Consider the following 12,877-nt stretch of genomic DNA (forward strand, 5'->3'; position numbering starts at 1 on the left):
AGACTAAAAAAAAAAATCAAAATTAAAAAAAATTTCAAGGTCAGCAAGTCAAAGATGAACCAGTCATATTCTGCTATAGAAAATGAGACCTATTATCACTCTCAGAAAGAACCAAGTAAAATCACAAGTAAATGAAGCTTAGGGGGTCAAGCATCTGATGTAAGATCTAAGATCAAGTAACAGTTGAGACCTTCATGCAGTAAAAATAACTTGAGGTGAAGACAGATGTGAATAAGAAAAATAAGTAATTTCCTACAAATTTAAGGATTTCTGCCCAAATTTAAGCCACACAACTAACTTGCCTTCTTACTGACCATCCCATACCAGGCAGTGCTTATTTGATAGCTACTCTTGTAACGTAAGGAGAGCAATTTCGGTCAGTATAGAAACAGACCTAACAAGAAAAAAACCCAGATATAGGAAATATAGGTGGATTTAAAGAAGGGAAACATCAAGTTAGCACCTATTATTGTTCATTTAATGTTCAAGGCTATAACACCTCTACAATTCAAAGTTTATAAATGAAATCTAAGATCTTGTTAACAGATTTCTACAAACTCTTCACAAGAATAGCCCAGTAGCTTGAAACCTTTTAACTGATTATGATCCTTCAAGATGTGTTTCTGGATGAAACTTATCTTATTAAATCTGCTGCACTGTATCTCAAAACTGTTAAAAGAATATGCAAAGGATTAACATGTGATTCCCATAAAGCATTAGTTAAAAGATACAACACAACCAATGTTTTCTGTAGGACAATTTTATAATCACAATCACATACAAGATAATTCTGATCAATTTGCCACAGACTTCTATGATGCATTGCCTTTTCAGTTTTGTTTGATTAGTCATATGCCTAAGCATTGGTAATTTAGTAAAATTTATTATACTAAAATCCAGAAAATACCCAATAATTAAAAGTCAACTATAGGATCAATTCCATCAATGATAGATTAAAGGAAGGATATACTGAACGAACACAGAGGCAGAGGAAGACTTAAAAAAAAAAGTTACAGGCAAGAAAGATTTGGACTAGATTAAAAAAAAAAAGATGTAATAAAGTAAGACACAAATGCTATCAGTGGTAGCTGGAATTACAGATGTTTTTGTACACCAAGAAAGATGAATTTGAGAAAGACACCAAAGAAACTTGTTCTAAACAAGATCCACATATGTAATCTACTTAAGCTTTGAGTTAAGATTAATGAAGAGAAGAGTTAGTGAACAGTGGATGAAAGTTTTTTTAATAGTATCTTTAAAACTCCAACACAGGATAGCAGGCTGAAATACTATATATATTAGTATTAATGTCTAGATTTTTATATACATTTTTTAAAAAGCCACTTTCAAGATAAAAGTTTTAAAACATTAGGGTTAATAATATTTATCACAGCTTTGACTTTCATGTTACAGTCAAAGCTTTTTATTGATCAAAAGCCTGTCTTTTGAAAAAACTGCTATAATAGTATTTTGTTGTGCACAAAAAAAGACCATATTTTAAGGAAACAATCATGAAGTCACAGAGACATCAACTACATTCTTGTACTTTATATGAAAACAGTGGATCTAGAAAACCAAGTTAAGGTAAAAGACAAAACAGAAAATGGATGTTAGAAAAACTCAGAAAAGGACAAACAATGTAAGTCCTATGACAAGTGCAATTCCACAAGAACCACTTCTTTATTACTTTTAACATACTTAATTTCAAAATGCAGCTAAGAACAACACTGAAGTAGTATTACTCAGAAAAGAACTTAAGTTGGATTTTTAACTAATACAAGCCAAATAAATTGTCACACCCCCATACTCCCACCCTGGGCCAGCAGTAGAGCTCAAATATAAACTCAGCACTTAAACTGAAGCAGTAGGAGTACTGTGACTTTGAGGCTACACAGTTTCACACACACATTCTAAGACATCTTGGAACCTGGCTTCAGGAAAACTTAGAAGTGTGTTATAGAACAAAGGAAGAGAAATCAGGCATGAAAAGCACTGCTGAGAAAAAATGAAAATGGTGCCACTAGTATTTTTAGTCAGTGAACCTACAAGTCATTTTAAAGGGCTCATTTCCATAGGTCCTGACTCATTAGTAAAGTTAGCATAATACTGAAATACTTATTAAAAGTTCAAGGGCTGGGAATCATTTAGATAGCTCAGTGGGTAAAGACCAGTTATACAAGTTTGATCTCTGGAGCAGATAGAAATGTTTGGGATCGACCCCACAGAATTGTCTTCTTGTGGCACGTGCTGTTCTACATCCTCATTTCGGCATGTTCTTATCCCCAATTATAACTAAACAAAATTTAAGCTTGCGATGTTACCCAGTGAGTAGAGTGCTTTTAAAACCTTGGGCTTAACCTCCAGCACAGATATGATGTCACTCAATTGTGATCCTAGCATAATGTCCACATTTGAAGCTAGGCTCCGAACTCTAAGATGCTCTTGCTTCTACTTCCAGAGCACTGACAGAGTAGAGGCAGGAAGATCATGAGCAAAGGTCATTTTCACCTACAAAAAGAGTTCTGAGGCTGACTGGATTCTCTGAGAACTAACCTACAAATGTAATGTCAAAATACAATTTACCTATAAATTCTAAATGTCCATCCATGAGTGCACAATCTTCCCCGCTCCAAACACAAAGCATCCCCACCCTCTAAAATCAGGAAAACAAACAAACAAAACTTACCAAAATGACCTATAATTTCACTTTAGGTAGGATGGGAGGGGAATAGTTCAGTGGACTACTTGCTTGCCTAGCATATTTGAGAAGTCTGGAGTTCAACTGCCAGTACCACACACACAAAAATACATGAATAGATGCAATTTACTACAATATGAAAATCAGTTTACTTTATACTTGATATACAAAGGCAGGAGGATCTTAGTCTACATAGTAAGTTTAGAGCTACATAGTAAGACCTGTCTCAAAATGAAACAACAAAAATATTTTTATTTTATGTGCAGTGAATATGAGTGTGGTTATAGGATAGCTTGCAAGAATTAGTATTCTCCTTCTACTATGTGGGTCCTGGGGATTAAATAAACTCAGGATGTCAGGCTTGGCTAAAAGGAACTTAGCCCAATAATCAAAACTAACCAATTTATTAAAATACACATTTACATATAGAACAACCTCTGATTTATTGCATGTAACAATACAACTCCCTTCCCTGAGTATTAAGTACTCTTTATTGGATTTTTTTTTTAAATTAAAAACAATATTAGGTCTAGGTTGACTGTTCAGACAGTAAAGTGCTTGCCCTGCAAACACAACAACCTGAGTTTAATCCCCGGAAGTAAAGTTTATGCCAGAAAAAAAAAAAAAAAAAAAAAGAAAAAAAACCTGGCTGGACAGTGGTGGCGCACGCCTTTAATCCCAGCACTTGGGAGGCAGAGGCAGGCGGATTTCTGAGTTTGAGGCCAGCCTGGTCTACAGAGTGAGTTCCAGGACAGCCAGGGCTACACAGAGAAACTCTGTCTCGAAAAACCAAAAAAAAACAAAAACCAAAAAAAACCAAAAAACAAAAAAAACCACAAACTGTTAAAAGGGTATCTATTATTGTCACATCTTGAGGTACATTCTCAATTATATAAAACAATCACTTCTTAAGAACACATTTAAGTCTGCATGTGGTGTTCATATTGTGATACCAGTATTTGTCGGGCTGAGAAAAGGAAATTTCTAGATCAACTTGAGCTACAGAGTGGGTACCAAACCAGTCATGGTGACATAGCAGGACAGTCTCTAAACGACTAGAGAAGTCAACTAATTTGATGGTGATTTAACCATAAGTGGTAGTTTAAGACATAACCAAAAAGAAGAAACATGCAGGTAATAATATCATTCATTATACATTAAACTTTTTAATCCTATGCTCAGAAAGAAAGAAAGAAAGAAAAGAAAGAAAGAAAGAAAGAAAGAAGAAAAAAAGAAAAAGCTACAAAATCTCAATTCTTTTATTATTTTCTCCTTCTGAGCCATACAAAAGGATGGCAAAGGCAAGAACTTAGATTTTTCTGCTTTTGGGTATGTTCTGTGAGGGCAGGCATGCCTATGCCATAATTCAAAAATCAATTCTAGGAGGTGGAGAGACAGCTTAGCAGGAGACCTGAATTGGGCTCCCAGCACCCACACAGCAGCTTATAAACTATCTGTATCTCTATGCATGAATGCAGTGTACCTGTATACATGGGGGCAAAACACTCATACACATAAAATTAGAAGAGTGGAGTACCTCTACCCATTGTGCCATCTCATTGACACCTAAATGTTTTATCAAAGTCAAAAACATTAAACATGTTTAAGTAACAACAAATATGTCATTATTGGCAGATGGCATGGATAGTTTGTTATCAATCTCAAGTCATTATCATTTATAAAGGCTGCAGAAGCTTTAGATTACAGGTATGAGCCACTGTGTTTATTTATAAGGCTAGAACTTTTGAATTTTTTTCACTAGGCTCCTGAGTTTCAAACCCAGAGTCTCATACATGATAAGCAGACACTCTACTACAGACCTATACACTCCAAGCCCAAGTGGAAGATTTTTAGACCAGTGTAAAATTCATGTTCAAGGACAGAACTGTCAAATATTCTTTAAAAGTTTCATTTGGTAGGGCTGGAGATACTGCTTAGCTATGAAAGAGCACAGGTTACTCTTTCAGAGGGATCAATTCCCAGCACTCACATGGTGGCTCACAATCATCAGTGACTTCAGTTTCAAGGAATGCCTGCCCTCCGTGGATATCAGGAACATATGTGGTGCACATTTACACACAAATTTAAAAAAAAAATTTCATTTGGAGGCTGGGATATAGAGTTCACTGGTGGAACACTTAATGTGTAAAGTCCTAGGATCAATCCTTAAGAATCATGGAGTATGATTCTAGTCCATACATGTGAGCCTGCATTTGTTCCTGCACAAACACAAGAAGTCAAATAGCAAGACCTTGTTTAAAAAAACAAACAACAACAAAAACAGAAACATTTTACTTTCTAATATGTGCTCCTGAGTGACATAATAACCGGAATACCTTAACTGGATTTGAGGGGCAGAGGGAGGCCATCCTATCCATTTCACTACAAATAATCTTAAATACTTTTTCTTTCTGCTCTACTTTTAGTTATTTAGTTTTCCACACAAAGTTTTTTATTATTTCAGACCAGCTGGGTGTGGTGTTGTATGCCTTGAATCCCACTGTTGGGGAGGCAGCAGCAGTCAGTCTCTAAGACTGAGGCCAGCCTGATCTACACAATGAGACCTGGTTTTAAAAATAAAAACAAAAAAGGAATTTTAGAACAAAGAGAACATATTCTGTTCAGATATACTAAGGACACTTAGCAAACCATTATCTGATATTAAGACAAGTACTAGATTTTTGTCATTTCTGAATATCCTACTTTCCAGAGTTTGTTAGAAGCTAGTCTACTTCTCTTAATTCTTAAAAATGTATGATACTAAAAACCATGAGTCTGATCTGATAAGGGGTTCTATCATGTATACCTACATACTCATTTTTCCACATTACAAAAGCAAATGTAGGCTTGTTTAGTGGCACATACCTGCTGTCTTAGCACTCGGAGACAGAAGCAGGAAAAGCTGGAGGCCAGCCTGGGTTATAGTGCCAAGACCATGATCCAATGCACAAAAAAACCAAAACCAAAACAAAACAAAAAACAAAAAACCAAAACCAAACAAATAGTAAATATAACTTTTAAATTTCAAAAACCTACCAGGCAAGATATCAACCCAAGTGTATCAACCATCAGAGACAAGATTTTTGGGTGCATTTTTGTTTTTACACATTTCTTTAATAAATCAAAGCCAACATCAGTAATACTCACTTTCCTTCCCATGTAATGATGTAAGCATTTCCCATTATTACCCTACCCTTAAAATGTTATTTAAAAGTAGCTGTACAGATTTCCATTTCCAAATAAGACACATTCCCTCCCCCGAAAAAACTGAAGTTTTCAGAGTCAAATTTTATGTGCCTACCAACAAACCCTGCTTTTGTTCATAACTGAATAAGATTGAAACCACTCAACTCCATCAACTAAAATATGCTTAAAAACTGCTATTATTAATGTTTTCTAAACACAACCTGACTGTTAGGATAAATTCCTTTAGGTATAACCTTTTCATTTTAGGACCACTTATTAAGGACCATACTGGTAGCATTATCACTATATAACTCAGGAGGCAGCAGCAGGTGGAACTCTTGTGAGTTCAAAGCCAGCCTACTCTTCACAACAAATTCTAGAGAAAACCTGCATAAAAACAAACAAACAAAAACCACTTAACTCTTCTACCACAGCATGTATGTGATCCATACTTCTACAATTATGTAAGATACATTTATCACTGCATTCCTGCTTTTTAAATTTCACATATTGCCTTGTTGTACTATTATTTCGTTTAAAAGCATCAGGTAAAAAGTTAATATAGTTTCAAATTAGTTCATGTTTAAAATGCTATATAAAAGCTGTATATAAATGATGAATAAGGAAAAACTACCTCTATGGGTAGAAGTATGAACTAAATACTTGTGAAGTGCCTAGAAATGTAAACTTAAAATAACCTCAATGCAACCCTGTTGGGTAAAAGCTATCTTTTTAAAGGATTATATAATCAACCAGATTAATCTTCTCGTAGTACTTCGGTGACAATTGAGTTTGTAAAAACATTTAAGTGAAGCAACCTTGGGGTTTTTTGCAGTAAAATACTTTCTCCTCCCTTCTAGATTCCTAAAATACTAATGTTCAAAAGTTATAAAGATAACTGGGCTGGGCGTGGTGGCACAAGCCTGTAGGTATTCAGCTCTAGGGAGGTTGAGACAGGAGGCACAGCCTCCAGCTGTCTCATAAAGAAATCTACATAATGCATAGAGTAACTTAACTGCTAGTACAGTGTTTTGAGACAATCGTGATGTTACCGAGACTGGCCCCGAAGTCACAGCAATTCTCCTGCCTTGTTCTCTTGAGTGACACTATTACAGGTATGCGTCACGACTCCCAACAATTAAGAGGTTTTAAGGAGCTTTTCAACACCTATGGAAAACTGCCTGAGGTATAATTAATTTTGCCCGCACAGTCAAGTCTAAATTTACCTGGGCGAAACATGTTGGACCGACTGACAAGTTAGTCCATTTAAATATGCAGCACGCAGAATCAATACAAAAGTCCCAAGAACACTGCCTATGAAATCAGCGACACAAAAATTTCAGAGCCCCAGAAAAACTAGAAATTTCAGAACCACATCTAGACGTTCTAGAAACGTCTAGATGGATAATTGTAACGTATCCAATATAGAAATATTCCACAGAAGGGGGTTATTCCACAAGACCGAATCATAGAACAGGAAATGAGCCTAAGGGACAAACACCTACGGTAAAAGAAAAACACAAAAGCATGGCATAGCACTAGCAGTGAAAAGATTGAAGGACTACACCACGGCCCTCCAAACCCTTTGTCTCAAAACCGGAAGGTCCCACAACACACGATCCTGTCCAGAGGAACCTGGTCTATCTTGATAGAGAAATGAAATGTGTGGGAACTGATTAAACAAACAAATATCCTAGCATGAAAAGGCTTCACCAAAGACGCAATTCAAATTCCAAGCGTTAACGTTTCATTTTCGGCCATTTTTACGCAACTGCGGGGGATGGGGGGTGGGGAGGAATTGTTCCAAATGTCTGGCTAAAATTGCGCGCGGGCGAGGGACGCGGGAGTCTTGAGAATGGGGCAATACAAGGCGATGGGTGAGGAATGGCGAGGTTATTGACGCCGGAGAAAGAAACATTGGTCAAAACACGCAAGCTTTTCACATCCTACGAAATCCTCCATTTTGGGTGCGTTTTCAGAGGAAAAAAGACAAACGCACTATATGGGACCTGCGCTCCCACCGACTTTTACTTAGCTTTATCCTCCTCAAATGGCAGGCCCCAGTGGACGCTCCGTCGGTCCCTCAGGCGTCGAACGCTCCTCCCTCCTCCTCAGCGCCGCGGCCCGCGTGTAACGGGCTCGTCCCGCCCCCGCCCACTGCGAGTCTAGGGCGCAGGACGCTCGGCAGACAAGCACACCTCCGGACCCCCGACTCTCCCGCAGCATCCCGGGCCGCTGCCTGGCTGCGTACCTTCCACCACAACCGCTCATCTCCTCCGCCCGAGGAGGCAGGCTGCGCCGCCACTGCGCTCCTAACATGGCGGCCGCCGCTCGGGCGACTCACATACGCAGCGCCGGAGGAGGCAGAACGGGCGAGCCGGAGCGGCGTGCCAGCTCCCTACAGCCTCAGCCACGGCGGCCGTCCCGCTCTGAACAGATGCAGAGAACCCCCAGCCACCCGCCCGGACTCTTACCCTCTTCACGCCTACCTTAGGGGAAGGGAGAGGGAAAAGGAGAGATACCTCTCTCTGCGAGCGGGACGCGGAGGCTCCCACAATCCCCCGCAGCAACGGCGCTGGCAGGAGGTGGCGACAGAACGAGAGCTTAATCTCGCGAGAGCGCCCGTTCCCACCCCCGCCCCAGTTCTAGTTCGGCACGCGCTAAGCCCCTCCCCATGCGCGAGGTGGGGACCTGACACACGCGGCTAGCGTTGTTCTCCGAGGCCTAGGATCCCACTTCCCGCGAAGGCGGGAAGACGGCACCAGCTCGACTTCAGGTTTGAGTACCTCTCTAAAAATGCTTTACATCTCAACGTCTACACAGTGCTGCAAATTATGAGTTAGCAGCGCTAGGCGGGAATCTATACTCTCCGATTTATCGGATAAGGGCACGTGCCCAAAAGGCATTAAAGTTTTAGTTGTTTAAGTGGAGTTTTCGCTCCTAACTGCTAAGGGCTCGTCACTGTGTCTGGGAGCTGAGATGCTGGTCCCAGATTTTATGAAGTCCACGATTCTTCCGTTTTGAGATGAAATAGAGCCCAGCAGGCTGCAAACACCCTCCAAGAACTTAGAATTTGGAAGGCAGAGAATCTTCCTATTATTATGGACAGCTTTCTGTGGGGTGTCAAGGCTACTTACACACATAACCAGTTCGTTCTAACAGGTGAAAAGATGCAAGGCTCAGCCTCCCAATTAGCACTTTACCCCAATTTATGATTTCGTCAGTGCCTCAGAGAAAGTCAACTGTTACAGATTTCTGTCCTCATGGAGCTTACACTACACGCAGGTAACAAACAAAATGTACATAAACTTAGCATCTGAGAAATCTTAAGAATGAAAAAGCAATGGAAGATCAGGGGGTCAAACTAGTGGTTGTATAGGTTGACATCAAAAAATTTCATTCGGGCTGGAGAGATGGCTCAGTGGTTAAGAGCACTGACTGTTCTTCCAGAGGTCCTGAGTTCAAATCCCAGCAACCACATGGTGGCTCAAAACCATCCGTAATGAGATTGGATGACCTCTTCTGGTGTGTCTGAAGACAGCTACAGTGTACTATTCATAAATAAAATAAATAAATCTTTAAAAAAAAAAATTTCATTCAAGACTGAAGAGCCATTCTCCTTGAGGTTGCAAGTGCAATGAAGATAGGTAAAACAAGCAACACCCAAGATGAATTAGATAGTGATGAACATTAAAAAAAAAAATCCAGAAAACACAAAGCATGCAGAACCATATTTACACCCTCAAAAAAACATTTCTGCTTCCGTTGTGAATAGAGCAAAGGCAAAGAGTTTTATAAGAGAACTCCAGGACAATGTTGTTAAGGAGTATTACAAGAAACTGGCATATGCCTGAAATCTCTGCTCAGGAGACTGAAGGAACTAGGAAGCAAGTTGTTGCTACACATCATAGTATCCTCAAAAAATAGCAAAAGTGAAGGAATACTTGGAAAATCACAATGATTAGTAAGAACATGACTAAAAATTTAGCAACTTGATTATAATAGATTCTGAATATTTTGAAGGGAAACAGTGCACATTCAATGAGGAATGTGTAGCAACAGAAAACAGAATTGAAGTAAGCTTATTTTACTATGACATGAGCCATAGGGACTAAATATAATTGGCAGGGAGAATATCTTAGATAAGGAGAGGTTGGAAAAAGGAAACAACACAATAGAAGTTTAAATGTCTCTGAACAAATTATAATAGAGCTGAAATTTAAAGTTTTATTGGAGGACAAGAGTGTTAATCAAATGATTTTTGTTTTTCTGACAACTATATATGGAGCGAGTTGAATTCTGCGTTGGAAGACAGGAATAAAGAAAGCTTTAACCAAGATCACAGGGTTTCAAGGAATAAAAAGACTCAATGGTCATTGAAATATCAAGATCTCGCTGTCAAATTCCAAGTCACAATACACTTTACCAAACATCTGCAGAACTCTAATGGCATCTCATGATTTTAAAGTCAAATATTTTAAATTATTTATTGAAGATCTTCAGTAAAGTGGAAGACAAATTACAGGAGACTTATAACAAAGACAAATATTTGAAAGATTGTATTTATAAAGTACATTATAGTAGTTTGGGGATACAAAGTTGGGAAGTGTGGCTTCCACCAGGGATGGTTAAGAATGAAGCCCTCACAAGCAGGAAAAGCTAAGACTCTGAGGTCTAGGTGACCAGCCTGGTACAGATATATGATGGGATTTCCCAATGCAAAGCTTTAAAAAAAAAATAGAGGACAGCTTAGGACCTGACCTGGTAATAAGGCTTTCCAACCAGGAAAAAGCATACCATCTATGTAGGACAAAATGCATTAAAGCATTTGGGTGGCTCATCCTGCAACCTCAATTGAGGCAAGTGTGACAACAGTCTGAGTTAACCTATAGGATCCAACCTTACCAAAACAAAACCCCTCGAATTCATGCCATATTTATCTGATAAATATAGTAAGTACATTATCAATATATTTGAGCACTGCAGATTAAACACAGGGACTTATGTATTTCATTTTCCTAGTGCAGGGCATTGAACCCCAGCACCTCATAAAACGCCCTATGACTGAATCAAGTCTCCAACTCAAGACAAAAGTTGGGGATGTAGCACAGCTGGTAGGTTACTTGAAGCCTTGTGTTGAGGTTCAGTCCTCAACATTGTAACATAATTTTAACAGTGTCTGTAGGCCTGTCAGGCTGGAGGGTCAAGGGTAGTACATACCAAGAAAGAGACCAAGTCACAATAATTTCACATTTATCTTTAATACAATCTACCATGAACTTAGGCAGTAATGGTCTTCCCTCCCACGGAGTTAGGAGTTTTACCCATTGCTTTCAAGTGGTCCTGGGTTCAATTTCCCAACAATGGGGAAAAAATGTATATATCTTACAGTAAGCAGCTTAAACTGGATGCAGGTTTACCATGCCTGTAACTGTACTACTTGGCTATATGGCAAGAGCCTCTTACTCAAAACACAAAGCAGAAGCTTAGGTGGTGGGAGAGATGGTTTGGCAATTAAAAGCGTATGGTGGTTTTGTAGAGGACCAAAGTTCAGTTTCCAGACACCTTGAAGGGGTTCACAAGCCCACAGGAAATTTCTATCATTAAGAAAGCATCTATTATCTTTAAGTCACTAAAGAGCAGAAGGTACACTTTATGGCTATACATGGCCCCAGCAACTCTCCACGAAAATTAACTTTACTAGGATCTTCCTTGTGAATCTAAAACGCTAGCCAACAGGCCTGTGAGAGCAGTCAGGTAAAGTGGAGCCAGGTGGCTATAGCACACTCAACACACAAGAATGTATAGCAGACTTCTGGTCATTGTGCTTGACTTCCAAGTGCTGGGAAAACTGCCCAGGCAGAGACCTGTTAATGAAGTATCACTATGCATTCTTGGCTGCTAATGGAGAGATCCAGCCCAGAAACCTATCCCTGGGAAAGAGCTGGGAGTGTTGATGTTACTTCTATACAATTGCTAAAGTTTGCTTGATTTCCTTTTCAGGATAACTTGAAAGTAGGGTGGGGCCGGGCGGTGGTGGCACATGCCTTTAATCCCAGCACTTGGGAGGCAGAGGCAGGTGGATTTCTGTAGGCCAGCCTGGTCTACACAGAGAAACCCTGTCTCGAAAAACAAAATCAAAAACAACAACAAAAGTAGGGTGGCACCTAATTGAAAACCATGATTTAGCAAATTGTAGGCAAGCCTTCAGTGGTAAGGGCAGGGATGCTGCTAGGTAAAAATTTCAACTATTAGTTAGCTCAGTGGAATTGTTCTCCTAAGAGTTCTCCACAGCTCCATTTATGGGAGCTATTCACAAGTCTCTAGAGTAATTTCCATTCTTCTTAAGTCATAATTAGTTGCTCTTACCTGTCCTTTCCCTGTGTAAATTCCTCTGGGCTAAAGTGGCTTTTTGTGTGTCCCATTGGGATCCTTAGAATTTATCCCTCTGGGTTTTGTTTTTCTAATTGTAATTTGAGACCTGGCACATTTCAAGACAAATGTCACTTGTTTTGACAGTGTCAAAGTAATGAACAGCACACTGGTCACCTACTCACTTCTCACATGTTCCTTTTAACTTATATACATGTGGGAGATAAAACTTGTTCAGAGCAATTTGCCAACACCACTTGTTGCCCTTGTCCAGTACCAAGTTTAGTTCTGAGCCCCCAGTGGCTCACATACCATTTTTATCTCCAGTTCTAGGGCACCAGGAACAAAGGGCATAGATACATGCAGGCAAAAGCTGGTATGTATAAAACAAATGTAAATTATAAAGCTTTTTATTTTCATGTGAATGGGTGTTTTGCCTGTGTACCACAGAAGCCATCAGATCCCCTGGGTCTGAAGTTATAGATGGTTTCGCACTACCTTTGGCATTGAACCCTAGGTCCTCTGGAAGAGCAGCCAGGCCCTTTAACTGATAAACAACTGTCTCTCCAACTTCCCTCCACAAAATAAATTAATAAAATAAATAAAACAAAACATTGTAAG

General features: G+C 39.3%; 1 protein-coding gene across 1 annotated transcript in view; it reads right to left on the reverse strand.

Annotated features, from left to right (window-relative positions):
• Matr3 (matrin 3) overlaps positions 1-8,439 on the reverse strand; it is a 29,130-nt gene extending 20,691 nt beyond the window's left edge. The window contains exon 1 of the mRNA XM_028762715.1: positions 8,374-8,439. The gene's annotated coding sequence lies outside the window, so the exon portion shown is untranslated. The remainder of the gene's footprint in view (positions 1-8,373) is intronic.
• Between the last annotated feature and the right edge of the window lie 4,438 nt (positions 8,440-12,877).

Source organism: Grammomys surdaster, unplaced genomic scaffold (genome assembly GCF_004785775.1).
Source record: "Grammomys surdaster isolate TR1022 unplaced genomic scaffold, NIH_TR_1.0 135, whole genome shotgun sequence".
NCBI classification, from domain to species: Eukaryota; Metazoa; Chordata; class Mammalia; order Rodentia; family Muridae; genus Grammomys; species Grammomys surdaster.